This window comes from Phodopus roborovskii, unplaced genomic scaffold (genome assembly GCF_943737965.1).
Source record: "Phodopus roborovskii unplaced genomic scaffold, PHOROB, whole genome shotgun sequence".
Lineage (NCBI taxonomy): Eukaryota > Metazoa > Chordata > Mammalia > Rodentia > Cricetidae > Phodopus > Phodopus roborovskii.
The window spans coordinates 38232292-38258887 of record NW_026126407.1 but is presented as its reverse complement, the minus strand read 5'-3'; positions in this window follow the sequence as shown (position 1 = coordinate 38258887).

Here is a 26596-nt window from a genome sequence, read left to right as displayed (position 1 = left end):
TGACAGCTCACCTACACCCAAGAAAGTGTCCTTCATTTAGCCCTAGCCTTTTATTTGGGTATTCAGGACACATAACCCCCAGAGAAGATCAAGCCCATTGGGCTAAGCCTGATCAAATTCCCACAACACACTTGAGCTATTGTTTTACTGGAAAGCTTCTGAAAATTATGGGTGAAGAGGGGCGTTTGCAATGCAATCTTAGGTCCTATGAAGCCCATCCTAGATTCTCTCCATATTAGCTAGAAGCTGGGCTGAGTAAAACTTGAGAAGTGGTATTGCCCCTCATATAATAAGGCTGGGTTGCTAGCTGTCTCAGGAGCAGTGTGTTTGCTGTCTTTTCATCCTTCTTTTCTTCCTTTCTTCCCTCCCTCCCTCCCTTCCTTCCTTCCATATTAACATGGGTTTCTTGGCTCCATCCCCTCATAAAGAGACAACATGTCTCCTTAGAAATTTCTCTTGAGTAACGTAAGCCCAGTCTTTGCTTCCCTCAGCTAAGGGTACACCTTTGGATGTTATGAAAGGAAGAAGTAATAAAAAAAGACTTACTGGAAAGTCCTCACCCTGGCCTAGTAAGGAACTATCACTCATTACAACTGACTGTGAATAAACACGCTCCACAATGGTCTCCCCAGAAAACATATAAAACACTATTCATTTCTCAAAAATGTGGGGGTATGTTCTATCCTGAAAGAGAGAGAGAAAGAGAGAGAGAGAGAGAGAGAGAGAGAGAGAGAGAGAAAAGCAAAGAGGAGAGTACATTGCTTGAGGGAGCCATGACCGCTTCTAAACTATAGAATAAGTACATTGAGCAATTACCAGTCCTGTAATAAAATAAAATACACTGGTTGACAGTCATCTTTGAGAAAACTAGTTACTTCTTTGAGGAGTACTCTTAGGTAAAGGTGACTTTCAACTTGCAGTAAGAAAATCAGAGGCAATGCTACCCATGGCTCACTCTTCATCAGCTGTGAAGTGTCCAATACCACACATAGAATCTGTTTCCTGGGCACAGAGAAGAGAGAGGTGGGGGGATTTTCATCATTTGAGCACTGTCATGGGAGCTGACACAAATTTTCACCACTGTTCTTTATGTTTTTAAAGATAAATTGCTAGCTAAGACTAGATTATAAAACTAAACCATGGAAGTCTGTTGAATTCACTCCAATACTCAAGGACAAAACCCATAATAGAAATTACTTTCTCAAAGTCACTGGGATAAACAGTTAGTAAATAAATTACAAATAGCCAAAATGGGAGAAAAGATTTATTTTTATATGTATGAGTATTTGCCTATGTGCGTGTGTGTGTGTGTGTGTGTGTGTGTGTGTGTGTGTGTGTGTGTGTGTGTACCTTTTGCTGGCCTGATGTTCATGAGACAGAAGAAGGTGTCAGATCTCATGGACATGTGCTTAGAGACTCTGAGGAACCTGGGTCCTCTATGAGATCAGCCAAGTGCTGTCACTGCAGAGCCATCTCTCCAGCCTCCAAAGTGGGAGACTGTAGGTAGAGTTTTTCTGTTCCACAGACACTCTCAAATAATCCCACTAAGACTTACATTAATTATAAATGCTCAGCCAATAGGGCAGGCTTGTTACTAACTAAACTCTTATAACTTAACCCATTTCTATTAATCTATGTGCTGCTCTGAGACTCGTGGCTTTTACCTCTATCCCATTTTGTGTGTCTGACTCATTCTCTGAGTGGCTTTCAACTTTTCTGACTATACCCCTCTTCAACCCAGCATTCTCCCTGTCCCACCTATACTTCTTGTCTGGCTAACGGACTGTCAGCTTTTTATTAGACAATGAGAAGAATATAGTTTCACAGTATACAGAAGGATTATTCTACAGCAAGAGACTTATACTTTTATAAACCTACCTTAATTGTGAATCTTAGTAAGAGCCTAATGCCTTCCATCGTCATGAGTATACCACCAATTGAATTTACACACTCTCTTCTCTTCATAAATGGTCCCTCTACATAAGTCTATCACCTTAGTTTTCCTATATTTTGTTTGTTAAATTTTGTATGAAAACTGAAATATACTTATGAAACATTGTAGGTCTAAAAACCTGCTTATTTTTAAAGTATGAACCCAATATTTTACAATCATCTTGCTCACCCTAACTCAACAGCAATCTTTATACTGTTGACAATTATACTGTTGACATTAGTCCTGAATTTTACTAGACACGCTTATTAGTTCACATAACATTTAATTAATGTTCATAGGTGAAAAATGTCATCCCAGTGTCTAGACTAGATGTACATGAGTATAATAAGAATAGAGAGCTTGCTGAAAGGCTTAGGCATATGAATAATACTAATAATAATTCCAGAACATTGTTCAGGAGCAATAGATATGGTCAGTCAACTTGGCATGCTGGTTAAAAGCCTACTATAATGAGAAGTACTGGTTCATCTATGAAAGTCTATCTCTAGCAACTCTGGTGTAAAAGTTCCTATGTGTCTCTTAGCTCTAAATATATTAAAAATATACTCAGTGGCTATATAAATGAGAAACAGATGTATGTGGGGGGGGGGGTAGATAGGTGAATATGGACAGACCAGTAAAGACAAAGAAGGAAAGAAGGCAGTTAAAGATTCTACTCTGGACACTATCAAATGTATGTCCTCTGGACCAGAAAACTGGATAGGAGTAACAGCTGGGATAATTGTGAAATAGCTCATTGTATAGACTAGAATTGGGCAATTAAGTAAATGGATAACAGATGGCAGAAGCCAGGTTTTACACTGTTGGAGTAGCAGTTTACAAACATGAAGAAATAACCAGAATGATCATGTGGTAATGGACTAGAGTTGGAGCCATGAGTAATAACCTATGCTTAGTTTGATATAGACAGAAGTGGACACATGAACCAATACTTATGGGTTGGGTACTACATGTTTCTTCTGTATTCTCTTTCTGTAGAACCAATGACACCCATGTAGCAAGAAGCCAGTGAAAAGCTAGACCTTTATTTTTATTATTCTTCAATAATATGAAGTAGATCCTAGAGAAATGATGATTCTAGGACTGGGGCTGGGAATGAGCAAGATGACTTTGAAATGTCTTACAGTGCCAGAAAGCAAAAAAGAACTACAAACAAACAGAATGACAGCAGGTGTGTCAGAGGGAGAAATGAGTCAACTGAACAAACTCCAAATGGCCAAGGGGGAAAACATTTGAACAATGAAGTAAAACTGAGTAAAACACAAAGCAAACAAATTTGATGTGTTCCAAATAAGGTATTTGTGATTTCAAGTACCCTATGGAGACTTTCCATCTTAGTTCCTCTTCTTGTGTATAGACTGAACTTAATTACTTTTTCTTACTCAAAGCAGTACAGAAGAATAAGGTAAAAATAAATAAATAAATAAATAAATACCCAGTGAAGAAACTACTGAAGATGACTTAAGCCAAGTGATCAAAGCTTGTATCAACACAGATAATCTTGCTGATGGAAGGAATCCTTGATTTACTGTAATCAGGACAAAACTTTCTCTACTCTTCCTCACAGAATCTCTTAATCATAGAGAAAGTATCAGAGAGCTACCAATCAAAAGGCACTCTACAAAATTACTTATCGGTCCACCTCCAAAGTGCCAAGACCATTGACAGCAGGAAAAGTCTGAGAAATTCTGAGAAATATGACAATGGGAGTGTAAAGAGGCCTGACAACCACATGGGACATGGAATCCCAGGAGGCACAATGAGATGAAAAGAAAAGGAACTGAGGTAAAAACTAGGAGTGTAAATTTATGGTTACCATCTGAAACTACTCTAAAATTTAAAAGCTTCTTTTAAAAGTTCCACCAGGGGTAATCATTTTTGCCAAACACAAATCTATAACCTTCACATAATCTAAAACAAACAAGTAAAAGTTTACCCTGCTTACTCCCGTGTGATCTCAAACAATTTTTTGGTCCTTCGTTCTTCAATAACTATTGAAGTGCCAGGTTAAATATTTTGTCTCTCCCCTTCCTATCTTCTTTGCAGTTGTAATTATTGTTAAATATTGGATGTGCAATGATATAATACACAGGAAGCAGTCTGTCTCATTACCTGAACCCTCAGTAATCCCTGCAGTCTTCTTACCTAGTATGTGGTCCTGAATGGTACAATATTTATTATGCCTCTTTTGAGATTTTTCAACTGTTTTAACATGAATAAACAGGTACAAATATATATATATATATATATATATATATATATATATATATATATATATTTCCTGCTTACTAGTCCTAATAAAATTCTTCTTGAAGCAATTCCATTCTTCTTTAGGAGCCCCACTGCCTCATAAATGGAGTAAAAGTAAAAGGTTTTAATTATAATTTCTCAGTCTACATCATACTCAGGGGCAAATGATTTTATTAAAAATGTTTATAATTTGGTTTACTTTTTAAAAAGCATAATGTCTATCACTCACCTTTGAGAGACCTGGCTAAACAACTCAGTAAATGTTCCCATTAATCCAGCCACGGGGAGTATTAAATATTTAGGACTGTGGTGCCAACTACTTTGTCAGAACAGCTCCATTTAAATTCTCTCCCCTGTTACCAATTGTAGCTGATGATTTAATTAGGTGGATGGAGTTACTTACAATGATCATTAATAAGCTGTGTTAATGTCATGAAAATTCCTATTCTCCTGAGTTGAAGAACCACACAAAAAGAAACCCGTCTAGTTGAGAAAGATAGCCTGTTTCTCACAAAATTCATTCTGCTTTTTCCCACGCCAGTAATTAGTCTTGTTTTGTTTTTTGTGTTCATACTAATTACAGACACAGTCCTATTTTGCTTTGTCTGACAGATTACTTCATTTGATTATATTCTCAGAGAGTTAGCACTGTATGAGTTTCATACAGTATCAAAAAAAACCCTTGTTGTGTCCTTTTCCAAGGTATTGTAGCAAGCTGTTCCTTATATTAATTTCAAATAAAGAGAGTATCAGAAAATTAGTAAGTGAATAAAACTAGGTCTTTGGAGACTGTGTGTTTCAATAACTTTGAATACTTAATTTGGGGGTCCATGTGAGTTCTACAAAGGAACAATTCCCATTTCTAAATGAACATAGGAATAGTGGAGTAGTAGTGCCATGGAGAACCCTGAGTTTGTATCAAGAGCTGACCTCCCCAAAGAGCCCCTAGATTCTATGATACAAGTGGGAAAGCAAACCTATACATCCAGGTGTTGTATGACCCACAGTGACCTCCAGGACTCCATAGGGAACCCACAAGTACAAAAGGAATTCACTTCTAAGTTGAAATTGATCTCTGACATCCACTTCCATCTCCAGTTAGCCAAATGACAAACTGAAGATCTTTTTCCCACAGGGATAGGAAGGGAAAAGGGAAATAAAATTGATCCTACACGTGAGGACACTTGCTGCTTTAAAGGATGCTTTTACGAAATACCCCAAACTTAAATCCCTTTAAACCTGACAAGAAGCTCCCACAAAGGATTCATTATTTAGAGGCACCTCTGCATGGAGATGGATTAAGACTTTCTTGCCCTGGGAGAAAGGCACATTAGACAACTAATTCAATAGAAAGGATTAGTTTATCTCTTGAACCAATTAGAGTGGCAAACTACCCTGTGAGACTGGTCATTTTTATCTGTAAGGAGGAGGTGCAACCTCAGGAAAATCTCATCCTAGCATAACAATAGCTGGACTACAGAGTCAGTCAAGGAGAGATCCAAAGGAAATTCATTCACATTCATTCACTTTTTTCTACTTTTTCTTAATGGGATATATATATCATTGTGCCTGAGGGAGTAAAAAGGACCAAAGGCAACATGTGGTAAGAACCACTTTCCTGCCAGGTGATACACCTGAGCTACTGCATTTCTGTGTCCCATCTCTGTGAGTCAGGTGGCCATCTTCACATTGTAGATAAGAAACCAAAACCACAGGGCACAGAATTTAAGATGACATACCCACACCAGATGCAGACTGACATTCCTCTGCTTATCCAATGCCCTATGCTGGTTGCTATTGGTAAGGACTATGACATCATCTACCCTCCAGAAACAGTCCTTAAAACCTATAAAGGCAGAGCTAAATATCACTGAAATAAGTCCATGCAATGTAAAGAATAGTAATACAAAGAAGTTTAAACACTGAAAATGAGCATGAAATAAAGTTTCAACTGGGTATGAGGTAGATTTGGACATGTGACTTATGAAGGAAGGCCTGCAGAAAGAAAACAAAGTATTAGAAAGGAACAGAAACTAGATAGATGATAGACAGATAGGTGATGAAAAAATAATGACACATAGATGATACAGAGAAGTGACAGGAGATAACATATGTGATGGATGGATGGATGGATGGATGGATGGATGGATGGATAGATAGATAGATAGATAGATAGATAGATAGATAGATAGATGTAGAAAGAAAGATAGATATGATAGATGATAAAGAGCTGTAATAGAGAGACAGATGATGGATGGATGGATGGGTGGGTGGATGGAGAGGTGGATGAATAAGTGGATGGATGGATGGATGATAGCTGGCTCACTGGTTAGAGCATTTGCCACATTAGCATGAAGACCTGAGTTCAGATCCTCAGAAACTACACACAGGTTTATATCCATAACCACAGCAGTCCCATGGTGAAAGAGAAGGTGGAGACAAAAGAATTCCTGAGAATCATACAGACCAGTTAGGCTGGCTTGTGCAGTAATAAACAAGAGACCTTGCTTCAAACAAATTGGAAGACAAGGATTGACACTCAAGATTGTTCCCTGACTTCCACACTTACATTATGATATATACTCACCAGTACTCACATATATGTACACATGGCCCCAGAGACATGAATGCATGTATGTACATGTACACAAGTACCAAAGAAAACAAAAGAAAACCCCAACCCAGACATTAAATTTTGACTTAATGATTTATTTACCTTTCCAGTACCAGTTTCCCTTGTCTAGAAACAGGGATAAAGAGAAAAACAAATGGATCCAATTACATTAAGGTTTAAATAAAAGAATTTTCTTAGAACACAAAAAAAACTAGAATTAAAAGATTTAGATGCAAATTAATAAAGAATACTTAACATGTTTAAAGAACTGAGAAGAATTGAAAGCATGAAGAAGGGAGAGGAAAAAAGACTGAGAAATCTTCAGAAACATCTATGGCAGATGGCTGAGGCCTGTCATTCCAGACCTTTGAAGGCTGAGGGAAGAAAATTGCATGTCTAGGGTAGCCCCAGCTTTGGGGAGGGGTCTATAAAAAGGAAGTTTTGGAACCACAAAATACAACAACTTATAAGGTGAACATATTAAGTAAAACAGAACAGAACCTAACCAAAAAATAAATGGGAAAGAAGTTAATTGGAAGAAAGATAGCTACCATTATGTTCTGAGGGGGATCAAGTAAAAGGCCAGTGGTAAGCTGGGACAGCAGCTCATTCTGACAGGGATTCATTCTAGAGATCTTCTTCACATATATGGTGTCAATATTTACACCAGAAAAAAAAAATGCCACACATCAAGTCTGGATGCTGCTCCCAGATCCAACAGCCAATTGTTAAAATTGATCACCACACTACTATGACAGAGACAAAAATCGCCGTAGATTCCTTACTGGTCACCCTAGGATCGTTATCAGATATGATAAGCCCTATATATGACTAGCAAGTTCAGGGAAGCCATTCAGAATATTTAGGATTATCAAAGGATTAAAGATAATAATATTCAAAGAATAGCTATAAATATCCATAGTAAAACCAAGGAATCTATAAGTAAAATGAGTATATCTATCATTTTTCTTTAATTGTTATGATATATATTCCTCTTTAGTCCATATACTACTCCTGGCAGTATTTTAAAGTTTCAAGAGCACCAGTTACTGAACTGCTGAGGACTATGCTACTTACCACACACAATCATCCCCAAGAGGGGCATGAAAAGTCTGTTGTTCAAGCAGTTTCTCATCCTAAGATTCCAGAGTCTGCCAAAGCTCCTCTCACTGAAGGAATGGGAAAGTAAATACAATGTATGTTCATGAAAACATGAACTAATGTGTTCACAATGGCAGGGGAAATTGACAGTGTGCTTTACAGAATTGTGAAATTCATACAAACTGAAGGCTCTGAAAAATAGTGATATGTTCACTAAGGGCATGTCCTAAATACATGAGCACATGATTGGAAAAACATATTCTGAGTTCAATTAAAAGGGATGCTTACAGTCAGACTATAATGATTCATAGCACAGGACATAAAGAAAGAAAATCATCCTAAAAGAAAACAAAAGGATATTAAGAAAATGAAATCACCGTCAGATACGTGACACTGAGCTCTAAGATCTGGCACCAGACATCCACAGTAGGAAAAGCATAATGGGCTCTGAATTCCTCTATGGATGCATAGTCACCAAGAGGGAAATAGCCATATGGGTCATGTAAGTAAATATCAGTTGACAGAGTCCATATTGCCCAGTCCATTCTTAGTGGTGAAACAGTCAAATGATAAAGTTAGACACTAATTCCAGGATGCGTGCATCTGCTTTTCCCTGCCCACTCTCAAAAAAAAAAAAAAAAAAAAAAAAATCAGCAAAGCTCTGCATTGTCATGGAAGGGTGCTGCCTCCTCTCCATAATATGCAGCCTGTCCAAACTTGACTTTATTATGCCTATTTTTTGTGCAAACTCCCAAATCCCTGAAGAAAAAAATGACTCAAAAATCTCAGATTCCATGAGCAGATCCGCTTAAAATAGAAGTAAAATGAGGCATAGTTTGTCTATAGAGATTTTTTTTTCCTTGGAAAACATGTACTGCTCTATGCAATTATATGGAGAAATGAAACTGCTACAGATGGCTTCCTAAGACTATTAATACCATAAGACCATTATAAACAATTTTGTCATTAATTGCAAAAATCCCATTGATTGTAATCTACAAAATAAATCTTACACACACACAATAATTGCTTGTATTTTTAAACCCTAAGAGATTAGACATTACTAAAGCTTTTTGTCTCTCCTCTTAACAAGGGAATTTAAATATTAAGAAATAAATTTGAAAGTTCTACCTTCAGGATGAAAATATAAAATCTGTTCAAGTTACATAAAAATACATGAATTCCATTTGCACTATTAAGCACACTCTAGGCTTCCCCTAAAAGTTATGTTAAAAAGAAAACAAGCAGTACAATTACTGTCCTTGAATTGAACATAAAAAACCAAACATGGTTCTCAGCTCAAGTTAATGTTAAATTCCTCAAATAGTTTATAGCATTTTTGTAATTGTGATTATAATTATGCAAATTTAATTATGGGAATGTTTGTCTTCATTTGTATTTTAAAAATAAGCTGTGAAATACATAAGCTCAATAATATAAGTAAAATTTGTGACATTTTTAACCTTATAATTCAACAACAATGCAAAAAATTTAGTAATGGTTTACAGCATTCTATTTGCTTGTTGTAACAGGACAGTTAGTGTAGCAGGTTTTCTTTTGGGCCACCAACCAGCTCCCAAATCATGACATGAAGACTTACTATTAACTTAGGCTTCCCTCACTATGTCTTATAATTTAAATTAGCCTATTTCTCTCCATCTACATTGTGCCTCAGGGCTATTTACACTTCTTTCATTCTGTATGACCTCCTTTGTGTCTGGCTGGCTGGTGACTGGATGGCCCCAGGTGTCTCCTTTATTCTCTCCTCTTGTCCTTCTCTCTTCTCTCCTCCTACTTATTCTTTCTGTATATCATTCTGTTTATCCCTCAACCCCCTATCTATTGGCCATTCAACTTTTTATTAGACAAATCGGGTGCCTTATGCAGGTAAAGTGAAACAGCAACACATCTTTACATAATTAAACAAATGCAGCATGAACAGATATAACACTTCTGTTTGAGTGGTTAAAGTAATATTCCACAAGTTAAGAATGAGAAAAATGAAAATATTAAATAATAATGCACAAAAATAGGCTATTGTGCTTTCTTCCCTTAAAATTACATTTATTTTGATGAACAAAAATGTACATTATAGTTATTTATAGGAGGTAAAACTGTAGAAGACATTTAGTTTTAACCTTCATGCTTTTATATATTTCTCAATTATCGCCCTTGGATTTATATTTTTTAGTAGGAAAAGATGAAGCATAGAGTTTTAAAAAAAAAAAAAAAAAAAAAAAAACTATGTACATCATCCACATTGTGGTCAACTAGATATCTGGAGTTTAGATGAAGAACAAATCATCAAAATTTCCACACAAAAATCATTTTGGAAAAAACACACATTTGAAATTTTATAATTAGGAACATATATATATATATATAGGTTAGGACCCTGGACAAGATAAAAAATAAGGTGGGATTTGTTCTGGAAAATTATTTTAAGATGTGTTACATTTGTTTATGCTGTGAAACATTTGTTTAATGATGCAAAGATGTGTTGCATTCTTTTATGTGGCATTTGTTTAACTCTGTGAAACTGTGTTATTTTACCTGTCTAAAACACATGGTTGGTCTAATAAAGACCTGAATGGGCAATAGCTTGGCAGGAAATGATAGGCAGGGCTGGCAGGCAGAGAGAATAAACGGAAGGAGGCATCTGAGAGGGTAGGAGAGAAAGAGAGCCAAACAGCCAGCCATGGAGTAAGATACATAGAGGTAAGAAAAGGAAAAAAACCCAGAGGCAAAAGGTGGATGGGATAATTTAAGTTAAGGAAAGCTGGCTAGAAATAAGACAAGCTAAGGCCTGGTACTTATAAGTAATACTAAGTCTCTGTGTGATTATTTGGGAGCTGGGTAGTGGGCTCCCACAAGAGTAAAGAACCCAAAGAGTTAAAAAGCAATCACAGGGGTTGGATGAGGGATAACTTGCTAACACAATTCTAAATTCTCATGAAAGCTCATCAAAATGTTGATTAGGACTAGAGCTGTGGCCCAGCCATTAAAGCGATTACTTCACAAATAAGATGACCTGAGTCTCATATCCAGAATGCATGTAAAAGCATTGGCTGAGGTGGCATGCATTTGTGATCTGAGCTCTTAGCAGATGGAGACAAGCTGATCCCCAGAGCTTTTTCACCTGACAGCCTAACCTACACAGCAAGCTGAAGGCTAATGAGAGACCTTGTCTCAGAAATAAGGGGGATGGTAATTAAGGAGAGACAACTGAATCTCCCTTTAATCTAAACTGGCAACCTCACACAGGTATGGATGGAGATAGGTAGATGGATGGATGGGTGGATGGATGGTAGGTAGGTAGATAGAGAGATAGATCCCTACACAGACATGCACATGCACACACATTAACATGTACACATAGGCACATACACAAAAAAAATAAAGAAGTTGATCAGTTTGAAGTTCAAAGTTAAATGTGCCTGACAAACTTCAACATTTTATTTTAATATCTTAAGAAGCAGAATGTGTGTCTTCATATAAATTTTAATTGGTGTTAGTATTGTCTCAAGAACTATCGGTGTATAAAACTGTCATTGCCTATTGAGGAAATTACACAGTATACAACAAAGGGTGCTGATACAGCAAGTTGTACATACAGAAAAATTAAAGTCAAGCTGAATTCCTCCAACACATCAAAAAAAATCCATACCAACAGAACTAAAGTGAGATATTACCTATAGACATACTCAAATTTTGAAAATCATTAGTGCTGATGATAGCATGAATGAGATTGTAGAAGTGGCAGACTTTTATATATATTGGGCTGGGGGGAGAAATGTTAAAAAAATTATGTAACTACTTTTGGGATGATTTGGTAGTATTTTACAAAATTAAATGTTTGTTATCATTCCTAGGTACTACCTCCAAAGGCCAAGAAAATGAACATATATTTATACAATTATAATACGCATGTTCATCTCAACATTCCCACAGTAGTCTTAAGTATTCAAATAAAGACTATTTAACAGATAAGGATACATATTGTGAAGTGTCTGTATAATGAAGTGAAGCAGTATTTAGGGAAAAAAAAAAGAACAATGCTGTTTTTTTAAAAAAATCCAAAGACATAAGTAAAACTCATCAGCACTATAATCAGTAAAAGAAGACATACACACATAAAGCAATACACATCATGTTGCTTCATTGACATACAAATGTAGAGCAAACAAAGCTAATCTCTGATTGGCTGGATAGGTGTGGCAGGTTGTAAAACTGATTACAGAGGCACAGGAGATTATGAAAGAGATTAAAACATCCACAGCTAGACTGTGGTGGGTTTATGTGTGAACCTGCACTATATAGCTGTTTTATTCTGCATGAACAACCCTCACTTAATATGTTGCATTTATGTTATGCATTGCCTGCTCAGATATCTGCATACACAAGTAGTTTTCATATAGATTAAAAACTTAAATACTGAAGAAAAACCATAAGCATACATTAATAAAACATCTGTTTCCTACATAAAGAACTTTTCAAAGACACTATGCAAACAAATTCATAAATAGGAAGACATGGATTAAAATCAGGAACTTACTTCTGTAATACATTACAAATAGTTCTAATAAAATTGTAATCACTGAAAAGATATCAAAACATAAAGCAGGACCAGTGAGATGGCTCAGGAGGTTAAAAAAAAAAAAAAAACACTTGGTAAGCAAACCTGATGGCCTGAGTTCAATCCCTGGGACGCATGTAAAGATAGAAGTAGAAAACAGACTCTTAAAAGATATACTATTACCTCTGCATGCATTCCAGAGTGCATGTACACCTACGCTCATCATACACACTGCACACACTGCATACACACACACACACACACACACACACACACACTTAATAAGATAAATGAATATTTAAGGTAGTATCTTTCTGGGTAGAAATTTCATATAGCTATGTAGATGAATGAAAGTGTATGTGTCCATGTGTGTGTATTTATTTGCAAAATATTTTATTCTTTAAAAGTTAAAAGAATGTCCATTACATCTAGCATTCATTTGTGAGGGAGATTAGCTATTTTAATTTATTTCTACTTAAAAATTTTTTTAAATGATAGTATCTTTCTTCTTAATTTTAAATTGTGTAAACTGGCCTTTATTCCAGTGATTCTAGAGTCTTGATCCATATCAGCATTATTAATAAGAGCATTATTAATAGACCAAGAACCTTTAACTAGATATATCATAGGCTTAGGGGAGAACCTACTATTATCTTTCTAAGTGGAAACAGTATTAAACCCTCAAGGGTTTCTTAAAACAGACTCATGCATCCACAAGTATCTGATCTAAAAATCTGGGTTGGGCCACTGGCATTAGTATTTCTACCAATACATCAAATGGTACTGATGCTGTTGCCCTGGAAGGAGTGTGATGCATTGGTTCACAGTGATGTGCCAACCTAGATTCCTACCTGTGACCTTTCCAAGAGCAGCACCCCCAAGAACAACATAATGGAACACAAGTGAATAGAGTACATGCAAAGGAACTGGCTCCTTTTTGATTTTTAACATGCTGGACATTCAGGGATACACTATCTACTTTCTATCCTATAATCTAAAAATATGACACTAACACTAGTTCAGCAACAACAAATTAATCAATCATTTTCTAACTGGGAGTCTTACCTGTCAGCATTTCTAGTTTCTCACTAATCTGTGAACTTCTTTTTATAGAAAACTGAGTAAATTATGCAAGAGATCTAATTATACCTATTTTTCAGAAGACAAGATGGTAAACCATGAACTTAAGTAACAAGAAATGAACATCTGATTTTAATTTACCTGCTCTCAACATCAGGAAAAAGGAGAAAATTCCAATTACAGGTTACATTCACAATTTCTAGTAGCTTGACAACTTCTAAACAATTCATTTTGAAAACAATTGTTTTGCAATTCCCAAGTATGTCACCCCTGGGGTTTTCCATGACAGGTTTTAAATCATAAAATTAGACAAAAATTGTGCAAGGTAGAGAGGTTAGGGGTTAGATTTGCCATTTCCTGTCTTGGTGTCATCAAGCAATGTCAATATAACTTCATTACCCTCTCTGGCTAGCAGAAAGAAATAAATACATGGTTGAGTAAGAAATTCACCTCTCTCTCTCTCTCTCTCTCTCTCTCTCTCTCTCTCATCTATACCATAAAAGAGGGAGCCATTATAGGTTTCAAGAGAAAACTGACTCTAGAGAAATGTCCAGAGACCTACAAGACTGACCACAACTAACTATTTGAGCAACAGTGGAAAGGCTACCATAAATGCCCTTCCCTGAGAATGAGATTAATTGATAATGAGAATGATGACTAACTTATCCACCATCATGGAGCCCTCATCTAGTACATGTTGGAAACAGAAGCAGACAACCACAGCTAAACACTGAGCTGAACTGGAATCCAGATGCAGAGAAGAGGACAAGTCTAGGATACTGAAACCCACAGAGACAACTGACCTGAACAAGAAGGAGCTAATGGGGCCCCCTAGACTGATAACTGGGAATCCAGCATTGGACTGCCAGACCCCTGAACATGGGTCTCAGCTAGAAGGCCTGAGCATTCTAAAGGACCTCTGACAGTGAAACCAGGATGTATCCCTGGTGCACAAAAGGACTTTGGGAGCACATTCCCCATGGAGGAATACTCCCTTAACCTAGAGGCAGGAGGGAGGGCCTAGTCCCTACTCCAGATTTTGTTGACTCCTCCTGGAAGGCATTACCCTATAGGTGGAGTGGTAGGGGGATGGGAGGGGAGGGTGGAAGAGAGGGAGGGAGGGAGAGGGAACTGGGATGGATATGTAAAATAAGAAAAATAAGTAAACAAAAAAGTTCACAACATTAGAACAAATAGTTTTACCCAAAACAAGAAAGTTCTCATGTATGAGCTATTCATGAGTTGATATAAATAAACTTACTTCTGTGGGGAACTATATAATCAGTTATAAGCATTAAAATAATAACTAGCAATTATTAAGAAGATAGGCGTGCTTTGTGAGATCTGACAAACAAACAGTAGCTGCTATAGTTGTTATTGATGTCATAAGAGAGGAAGTTAGGTCACACTGTCAAATCACTGAGGTAGGAGACAGCCCAAGGAAGTGTACTCGTGTTGATAATTAACAAATAAGGAGGCAAAACCTGAAGAAACACCTCAGGAATTGTATAGGTTTCCACAGACCTAACCAAGATACCAGTGTTCAAAAGTCTGCCCTAGAATCCAAGGTGTGCCTTGTATTAACAACCCAACTTTTCCTCCAGTGCTGACATCCTCATATGGTACGATGGGAACAATTCAGTACACTGCCTTATCCCAGCTGATTCTCCACAAAGACACCTGGGTCAGCAGGACAGATGAAGTTAAACTCCCTCCCTTCTGGGCTCAGCTGTGGTCTCCTTTATTCCCATCAGATGCCTTTTTCCACTTCACTTGTGTGCTCTGGCTGTAGACTATTGGTAGATCACCCCATTGTTCTGAGAGTAAAAAGAGGGTCAAAAGCTAGAACATAGTAATCACTCCATAAATGCTGGCTACTCTATGCAGTAATCTCTCTTCAGTTAAACATAAGAGTCAGGGCTGGGGGCAAAGATTAATGGCAGAGAGCTTTGCTAACACGCATGGGGCCCTGGGTTCTATCTCCAGCATTATGACAAAATGATAATAATCTAAGTTTGAGGCTATGAAAATGTTATGAAGGAGATAAGTATTTAAGATCCCCAGTTTGAAGACTTAATCTGTATTCTTAAATGTATAAATATGATGAACATTAAAGTATACAATTAAAGCTGCCTTTTTAAGAAGTAAAATATGCTTACTGAAGATTTGAGTTGGTGATTTGAGAAGCGGGGGTTGAAGTTTTCTTTTTTTCTTCTTTTTTAATTGCTTTTATATTTGCTTTGGTTTTGTTTTATAACTTGGTTTGGAGGCTTTGTGGAGTTTTGTGGTGGGGGATTGCTGTTTGGTGTTGGCTTTTTATTTCTGTTTGGGATTTTGTTTGTTAGCTTGTTCTGGTGGGCTTTGCCTGGCTGAAAAGCATTGCCATTGTCTGCACTTGCTTCCACAAATGACACAATTCAGGCTGAACAGTCTATGACTTAGAGCACAAAGCATTTTTTGTGATCACCAAACTCGGGTGGGAAGTTTCTCACTTGAGTTTTTGTGTGCAGATCACGAGGTGATACAGGGCTGGGTACTTGCTGCTGCCCCCACCCCTCCCTTCTGGAAGCCATATATTTGAGGGGCTTTCCTACAGGGCTTTAATTGAGCATTTAAATAAAGCTTTCTAAATGTTTTGTGATTCAGAAGCTCTGTTCAAATCAGCAAGCTGGGTGTTTGTTTTTAATACAAATAATGGAATCCTTTGTCCTAGCCCCACAGCTACTCATGTGCTTTCTGTAGAAATAAAGGCCACAGTATGTGTTGCTTCCTATGAACTACAGCAAAAGCTGGCTTCACTTCAGCCATTTCTAACTAAACTTACCAGCACCTTATCCACTACAAGATGATGTGTGCAGGGCTGAGCCTGCCTTGGTGTTGGTGTGATATCTCATGATTAATATTTAGGATGTTTGAGATATTTAAAATCATGGCTGAAGCTTTGTATGTCTCATTTCAAACTTTCCCCATCCACGTGACCAATCTTGTTCTTTTAGTCACCTGCTCTCATACACTGTAAGCTAATTTAGCACTTTTTTTTTTAAGCTTATCTTTTAAAGCCAACCATGGTAACTCTATAATCCTAGCACTTGGAAATCTAAACCAGGGGATTTTTCCAAGTTTGAGGTCAGATTAGGCTGTAGAAAGTGAGACTCTGCGTCCAAATAAATAAGCATTAATCATTAATCATTCATATTGAACTTTATGTCTCAGGAGTCACTGCAGAAGAGTGCACAGAGAACACAGGAGCTGGAAGACAGGAGTAGGGTGGCAAAATCTAATTGTTTAGGTGCAACACAGCCAAGATAACCATAAAGTCAGAGCAGCTGTAGCTTTCTGAATTGGGCCAGAAAAGAATGGGTCCCTTCAAGAGTGGACATGGATGAGGAGGGACTCACAGGATCCTGTTCCTTTTTGCTGAACTATTAGCTACTGACAAACTATTGGAGAAGGGGAGCCATTATTTCTGGTTGGTACAAACTGGTGATTCCATCAGTCTTCAATAGATGGTTCCAATCCTATCACACAGTGGGCCCTGGCCACACCACAGAGGACACAAGCAACGCAAATGGACATGAATGTGAGAAAGAAGAAGAGTGGTAAGTGAACAGGAAAAAAAAGAAGTGAGGGATGGTGGGAAATACAGCAATCAAAATGCATTATGTATATGCATGAAAATGTCAAAGAACAAATGTAATTAGTAGAAAAATCTCTTCTTATTTGTTAAACAAACCAACAAGTCTCTCTGGCCTTGTGACTAACATGTTACATATACACTCTTGTAGTTTTTCACTATCATAAGAACTTTAACATTAAGATCATATTCATTTCTAAAGCTCCATATTTCCAAGATGCATATTGGTATCCCCCATAAGATTAAAAACATTAAAAAAAAAACTAAGGTTTCCTAAATCTCTACTCTCTGCATACCTGTCTAGAGATGGGGCAATAGAAATAGAATTATTCCATCATTATGAGGAAGGTCATGTCCTCAATAAAGCACAAGAGACACAAAACTATTGGCGGCTGAGAAGCTGAAATCTACTTAATGGGTTACATTGTATGATCCCTTGGACACCATCAATCCTTAGAACTTACACAATTCTTCATTGTAATATATAATTAAACCTAAATTGCTAAACAGGGACAGAATGTGGAAGCACAACCCTGAATATGTCCGGTGATGATGATGGTACACTTAGAATACAATAGTCAATTCAGCTGCAAGAACTTAAATGTCAGGACTAACTCCATGTCTATAAACACTAGCAGGGGAAATTGAACCTGGCTGATTCGGTCCAGTATAAATATCTGTGACACCCCTCAGGTTGGATTATAACTGCTCAAAAACAAAACTCACAACTTTTCAAACTCTTATGTGAAGGTTTTGCTTTCTCCTTAACCCTAAGCACTATTTCTTCTTTCTCACATGTCCCTCGTCTGCATTCCTTCCCTTAAGCTAAGAACTCAGGGCTGTTCCCTTGAGAAGTGACCACTGTCATTCCTGCTTCTGCTCCTTTGCTTTTTACCCCAAACCACCCCACCATATGTTCCTCTCCAACTAAAGTTGTCTCCTTGTCAACCTGCCTTTGCATCCCACAATTCAGGTCTTTTGCTTTCTGCTTGCCAACCTTTTTCCTTCTCTTCACCACCCAAGATCTTGCATGAGTAGTTCACATTTGCTCCTATCTCTGAGCTGCTCCCTCAATGTTCACTCACAGTGAAATATGCAATGGCTATGTCTGGATCATCTCTAAAGGGCACATTGCCATATCATTTTAAGGCTGTTTCTCACCTCTTGTTCTTACGCCTGTTGCAGCCTTCCACAATCCTATCACTTATCTGAGTTCCCTCATTCCACTGAGTCACTGTTTTCCTATGTGTGAAAGGCCCATTGCTGCTGATGCCTAAGTGGTATAAGTAGCACCACCATCCTCTGCTCTACTAAATTTTCTCACCTGCCTCCCTTGTGTTCCTGGAATTTGAAACTAGGAACATAGAACACTAAATATCATCACAGAAGCTTCTTGGATGGATAAACTGTGTCTCTCTCCCTTCTTCACATTCCATACTATCTCCTGTTCAATTTCTAAGCATTCTAGCTTTATATATTCTAACAAGTAGTAGGAATGAAATAGAGAGAGAAGAATTATACTTCCACTGATTTCTATGGATGTAATTACAAAAGCATCTACACACACACACACACACACACACACACACACACACACACACACAATGTTTCAACCAGTCTAAAGACACCATCTTCTGCTGCCCAACCCAGACTTTTGCCATCACCCACTGGAGAACTCTTTCTCCTTATGTGTTTATAACTTTGGATAAAACAATTCCTTCCCCACTGCTCCTACTTAAGACTTAATTTTGGAATCCACCTCTCTCCTCTGTTCCCAGGAGAGCTAGATTCAGGTCACTGCTATTTCAGGGAGACTGCCCCAATTCTGCATCTCACAGAGGAACAGATGTGGGAAAGCAGCAAAAAGAAACTCACAAGACAGAGGGGGCAATAGTCATGGCCAGTTCGATTTCTGGAAGCATAGGACAAAGATCAAGAGGATAGGGAGAGTCAATAACTAAAAGAATAGGCTCTAATGAGTGGCATTAACGAAAGTGCTTTAGCTGCTGTTCTACTCACCAATAAATATGGATGCGCAGGTAAGGGAATACAGAAAGAAGTGCACTTGTGCTGTTTCTTGAGGCTCAGCATGAGACAGTACTCATTCTATTTTCATGTTAACACTTACAGTATTTACATTTTATTATGATCCCTCTCACAAGAACTTGGTACTCATATCAAATAAGTAACTATTGCTTGAATATTAACAAATAATTAGTGTTACTAATTACATGCACAGAACACATGTCTTAAAGGTGTTCAAAAATTTTAATATTATTTAAAAGGACAAGTGAATTCACAGTGTTTGCAACATTTTGGATGGCACTGACAGCTTATGGATGACTACGTTGGACGTAAAGTCCAGTTCTATCCAACAAGAAAGTGTCCACTCCATGATGTCATAATGAATATAACTCTTGAAAGATTATTCTTTTACAAAATATTTTGAGAGCTCCTCAAAGACCTGGTCCATGTTCTGATCCATGCATGAGATTGCTTCATGACAGACTCAGAGTTAAAGTTGTTCCTATATGTTTGAATACAGCAGGGCTTTATAAATCTGTGGAAAAAATAGGGCAGGGCAATATTCAGAGGAGGGAATATCCAAGGTTCCTAACTCATCATGTTGTTCAATTTTGCCCAAGACCAGTCTTGTGTTGTTACCTCCAAGTACCTAAGAAATAAGATTTATCTCCAAAATCCAACAAAGTTCATTAAATATAGATGATTGGGAAAGAGAAGATCCAAGACTACAGTAATCCAACTCCTATTTGCCTAGGGAAAAATCTTGAAGGAAAATAATGTATATTATGTTTCATTCCTCTGACCTGTGACATAATTTTAGATATATGCATTTCATTCCCAGAACGTTAAGGGCAATATGTTGTGTTGTGTTGTTTTAAGTAGCTAATGTGAATTATCCAAACTAGGAGTTCTTTCATCATGAATACTTGACACACAAAACAGTGCTAATCCAAAACACAATGGACTTCTTTTTCTTCCGCCAAAGGACATACCATGCAGCAATGCACCAACTATGTAATGCTATAAAATCTATTCTTGCTATGTTTTAGTTTTATTAACAGGAGTGTTGAAATGAATGAGAATGTTCTCAGTAGTCATAGAAAACTTCCTGGAACAAGGTAAATGCCCAAATGCTAAGTATCATTAACCTCTAACCTAGAAATTTCTATGGGAACAGAAATGGTAGTCTACTGTATATAGCCCTCTATCCCCCTGAGGCTATAAAGTGCTAAAAGAGGTGCCACAGTAGTCATTAAGTGAATTTTTTAAAATGTGAAACAAAACATTTTATCTGAGATTTCTAACAATATAGGCAAAAATGAAGTTATCTTTATAGTCCTTTCACTCTTTGCCTCTATTCTCATTCTGCCAAATGTCTAGTACATCTATAAAATCCTCTGGTGTGGCAATTCCCTGCTTCCATTTCAAGAAGTGTTCAAGGCTGCTTGGCCCACCTCCTTGGTTACACTCTTTGTGCTTCTCTCTCCCATCTGTTCTTCAACTTGACAAGCATCAGTTGTAATCTCTAGGGAATGAAAATACCTCTTTCTTTCAAACCTCTAATGTTTTTATAAGAGAGTGCTAGAAGTGCTATAATAATATTAGTTAATGAAGATGAGGTTGTCATCATTGTATGCACTATGAATCCCTCTCTTCTTGGCTGGCCAGATGTTCGATAAACACATACTCTACTGTTCAAATCCCCACTGTTGAGAAACTTATTTACGATGAATGCAAATATGGCTTTTCCTGCTTATGGGGTAAGATGCAAGCAATTAACAAGTGTCTGTAATGTTCTTGGAAGGCTATTATGGTTCTGTATCAATATTACAAGTTATCATATTATAGAACCTAAAATCAAAACCAAGTCTGAGATGAATCCATTGAAAAAGAAACAAAAGCCTTGCCTTCTCAATTTCAGAGGAATGGCATAAACAGAAATAAAAGTTCATGTTTTCATGTGGCTGATCAATCGTTATCACCTATACACTTCCACAATGAGGATGTGAAGTGGCTATGTAGCTAGATATTATATATTACTGATGTAAGGAAATGCATATATTATTGAAAATATAAATAGATAAATTATGATAGATAGATAGATAGATAGGTAGATAGAAAGATAGAAAGAATGAAAGGAAGGAAGGAAGAAGACATACAGATAGAAGGATGGATAGATAATTCATATCCATCCAGAAAAATCCAGTATTGATGTAATGATACAATTTGAGAGGTAGTGTTGTTTGGAACTAGGACCTCTAAGTTACCACAAACACAATTTTCATGCAAGTTCAAAGCAACACAGTTTAGCAGGCAACGGACATTATTAGGTGAAGCTTTGGCTGATCTCAAACTTATACTTCCAGTTTGACTCAGTCATTCCCTGTTCTCTGCTTATTCCTCCATGTTGACACCAAAGAAGCATGTAAGTATGCATATGTCCAAAACCAAGTTTAACATCCTCTTCCAAGAACTGCCCCTTGCTCCCACCCTCCAAGCTCCATTATCTCTAAATAGCAACTGACTATTCCATTTGCATATGACAAAGAGACTGGATCCATCCTCGCTGTGTGCTTTGCATTATAGCTCTACAACCCAACAATAGAACCTTTGGCCTCATTTCCTAAGCATTCATTTTCTAAGCATCCAGGATTAGATAGCACCTTACCACCTTTATTGGAACTATGCTAGCCCAAATTGCCACCAAGGCTTACCTAGAATGTTTAAACAGTGAACCAAGTTGAGTGCATTCTTAGAAAATAAAAGCATAAAATTCCTGTGGACACTGCCTTAAAAGACATGGTTGATTCTTCCCAAAGCCACATTCTTTGTAATGGTTTGTAATGGTTTGAAAGGTCCATATACAACACACACACACACACACACACACACACACACACACACACACACACACACACACACACACACACACACACACACACACCCCAAAGCTGTTGGAGCCCATCTCCACCTCTTCTTGCTTTCTAGATACAATGGTCTCATTGCTGCCTTGGTAGGTATGGCCCTGCTTCATGGTGCTTAACCTTGCTGTTCTAATTGCTGCAAATATATTCACATTAGCATGCTGTCTCACCTACTTCTCCTATACACTTTATCAACCCACCAATCTCTTTCCAAGCTTTCTCTTTTCAAAATTTGCAAACCTCAAGTCAATCTCTCTTTATCCATTCTCTGCAAAATCTCCTCTTAGCACTCACCACTACATGCTACTAGTTTATGTGTCTACTTGTCTATCCCACACACTTCAAACTAATCTCTAGGAGGGTGGTCACTGGTATCACTGTTTCTTACCTGCTCTTTTTGACATGCCCACTGCCACATCTAACATATAAGAAAGAACTTTGCTTTCTGACATCTTACTGGTCCTTGAGATCTCCAGTGATCCAAGGAGCTATGTGACCAAAAAAGAAGTCATCTTCACCCCCAAACACTTGAATAGACAACTTCCGGACATGAAATTATTAGAGGAAAGCTGGAATTTGATTTTTCCTCCACTCATTATTAATATTGAACACCAGTCTCCTAATTATCAACTACAAGGCTGGTTTTCACCAGAGAGCCAGGCTGGAGGGGAAAAAAAATCAAGCCAAAACGTGCATTTTGTACCCTGGTTCTGTCCCTTGGATATAAGAGACAGTTTTGTTTAACAGCTAAAACAATGTTTTTAATGTGTAAATTTGAAAAGAAAATTAAAACTGGCAGCTACTTGATGTTTAGGACAAAAAGAATCTCCTGTGTAGCAATCATGAGGATCTAGGACTATAGTAGTTCCCATTAATAAAAAATAATGTATGATTTTCTCAGAGCTGAGAAAATGGTAGTACACCTGAGTTTTATAAAGGAGTCCCTCCTTTATAAAACATGCATTTCCAGCTTTTTTTTTTTTTTTTTTTTTTTCACTTTTAAAGTTCTTTGGTCAATGTCAATCATTAGAGAAAGCCTTTATAAGACAGTCATAATCTAAATTCAGGGGAAATGAGTAGACTTAAGAACTGGTCTTAGAAGAGCCTCAAGTGAGACACAGAGACCTTCTCCGACTGTAAGATCAGGATTTCCCAATCACCCTGCTTTCACTGTTAAGAGAAAAGGCATCCTGGTCCAGTTTCATTTTTACTGCTGTCGTAAAAGTAAAATACCCTTACAAAATACCCTTACTTGGGGAGAAAGGGTTTGTTTTATCACAATCCCAGCTTATAGTCTATCGCTGTGCAGAAGTCAGGGCAGAAGAAGTCGGTCACATCACCTCAGCAATCAAGAGCACAAATCGGTTAAATAGATGCATGTTTACTTATGTTCAGTCCTCCCTCTACATCTACATAGTGCAGGACTTAAACCCAGGGAGTGGTGCCACCCCCAGTGGATGGGTCTTCATGTGGTGACTAATGCAATTAAGGACACTCCCCCATCACACAAGCCCACAGGACAATTTGATCTAGACAGCCCCACACTGAGATTCTTTCTTTCCCCAGATGAATCTAGACTGTGCCAAGTTGACATTTAAAACTAACCACACCATATCCCTTTCTTTCTTATGTTATCTATCCCCTGTTCTTACAAACACCCACAGATGAGAATCTCCTGACTTGCTAATGACCCTCTAAGTGGGGGGAGGGGGAAACCCAGAAAAATAGAGGTGGTGACTACAAACTTGATGAAAAAATAAGTGCATTTCCCCTTGCACCGTGTCAAAGGAGAAGGTAGGGTTTCAACGCCTGGCAGCTAGTGAATTAAACTGAACAGCTAGTATTGAAGGCATGACTTTGCAAAGTGTACATTCTCCATATAAAAATCTGTGCCATATAAAAGAGTTCTGTTTAGTGTAAGCCCATCCCTGATGCCCTCCCCAACTCCCAATACAATAAATGAAATGTACATTTCTGTTGGCTTCTATTTGCTGGATGACATTTAGTTTTAATTTGAACTGGTCTTCATAAATTCTGGCACTGTGCACAACATCTTAAATGGCTCTATTCTTTATTCAAAATCATCCTTCTCGCTCCCAGAATTGCAGTAAATAGATCTTCTAAAGGGGAAATAAAACTATTTCAACAACAGGCCTATTTCAGCAGTTTTTTAAAAGGTATTTCTTTCATTCCCTTGGCTAGACTTTTCGTTTTATGCTTGGAAAGTTGTGTTATATATACATGTATTTTAGTCCAAATGGATGTGGTATTTTTTTGTTGTCACTATTGTTGATTTTGGCTTTTCTATTTTCCACTTCAGTATGTTTGCAAAAGCAAAACTATGTATTTCTTTTATTCTTCCATTTGTGAGTCTCCATTATTGAACCTGTCTTCTTCTTTAAAGAAAGAATACTCTAGATAGTCTGATTCATGCTTTCCCCCAAGGGGGAAAAAAATCAAACTTATAGATCAGAATATTTATACCACATAATAATCTCAAGCAATATTTCATTTTCTACACATATTTAGGAGTATCTTATGTGCAAGCATTTCCTAACTTTTCTTGCTATAGACCCTAATGTCAACCAGAGCCATCAAAATTATAATCTATCCAGACACATACCCCAACCATCTCTGTAAAGTTGGGGACCAATACTGGAAGGGAAGGGGATTCCTGGAGAGCATGGCTTTTTGTTCCCTAATAAGCGTGTTCATTGGCACTAATTCCTCTCTCAGGCCTCACAGCAACATCTAGACTTCAGAGAAACTGAAAGTAATTTGAATTAAACCTAAGGAAATATATACAGATGAATACACAGAAGGTTTTATCACAATGTTATTCTAACAGCAAAAAAAAAAAAAATGCAAATATGTTCTGAAATTGGAGAATAAAAACAGGCAAAATCAAACAACTTAACACTTTGATAACATCTCTGAAGTTAAGTACTTGCTAATTACTCTTGTCTCCTATTTTGGAAACAATTTCTAGCTATGTAGTCCTGCTTGGCCTTGAACACCAGTTCCACCTGACTCAGTTTCCCAAATGCAGAGATTACTGGCAAGTACAGTCCATGTGGCTCTAACTCATTTTTGTTTACAATTTTTTCCAACAACATGATTTATATTAAAATCAATTTCAAACTGTTTAAGAAAAACTTGCTTTGTAAGTGAAAAATAGAATGGTCAGTTCATTCTTATTTTTAATTGTATGTCTGCCCTAGTGATACAACAAGCAAGAACACAGTGTTGACCTACAATGCCCTGAAGAACTGAGTACCACATGCTGACATGTGTCCTCCCTAAACTCCAACTACTAGAAAACATGTGCATATAAAGAGGAGGATGGAAAAGAATCAGAGATAGGCCATTCCCCATGCTAAGAAACCTGTCCTTTTTATTACCCAGCACTGCTTTTACTTTCCTTAGACATCTACAAAGTAGCATGTATCTCTGAATGGTTACACTCATCACATAGCATGATCACTGACTTTTTTTTCAGGAAATCTTTAGTTAAACAAATACCAACTCACAACATTGGGAAAGCATTAAAAATCACACTGTTAAGCTTTCATTTATGGAAGTTTTATTTATTCTTTACTAAATGCATAGGTAATTTTCATCACAAACCTCATTAGCTGCTTTCATTCTCTCTTACCACTCCCACTTCTTACTGTTATAAACATGTTAAAAATATTGCATTCACTCTCTTAATTTTTTGTGAACAAGATTCTCATTTGAAATAATTCCATGCTTTTAATGCAAAGAAGAATCTGAGGTCTGGATTAGAGATATCTCTCCACAGCGGTACAAACTCTAGAAGTAAATACGGCTATTAAAATTAATTACACCAAATTGCCTCAGCAAGGTAAACAACAAACCAGGGCCAAGTACTAAAAACTTGAGAGAGTCGCTTATCAAATGATCTCATAAAAGCCTCAAAAAATCGATAATCCTCCAGCCTTACTTTTATGATGGCATTAGGAGTAGCATTTAACTTTTTTATATAAAGAGCAATCACATGGAAAGCTAGCCTATGCTAATCCTTTAAACCTATTACTAACAGTTTATGCAATATAATCCTAAGTAAACTAGAATACATATACATACAATCTCTCCCAACAATAGCTCTATCGAAAAGGGTCCCTGCCTGGCAGCCACACCATCTATTCACTAAACATTGCCCAGGGACTAGCCAAGCATGACGCATATTAACACAGATGGGAGTTTCACAGTCACATCCAAGGTCCCTGAAATAAATGAAGTAACCCAGTATTGACTGTTCTCTCATATATATTTAACATGGATTGTTTAAAAAGAAAAACAGTAGAAGAAGGAGGAAAAAAAAAGTGGCCTTCTAGGCATTACTCATTTGCCAAATACTTTGAGGTTCATATTTTTAAGCTGATTTGTCCTTTGGACCCAGGTATAATTCTTCTCA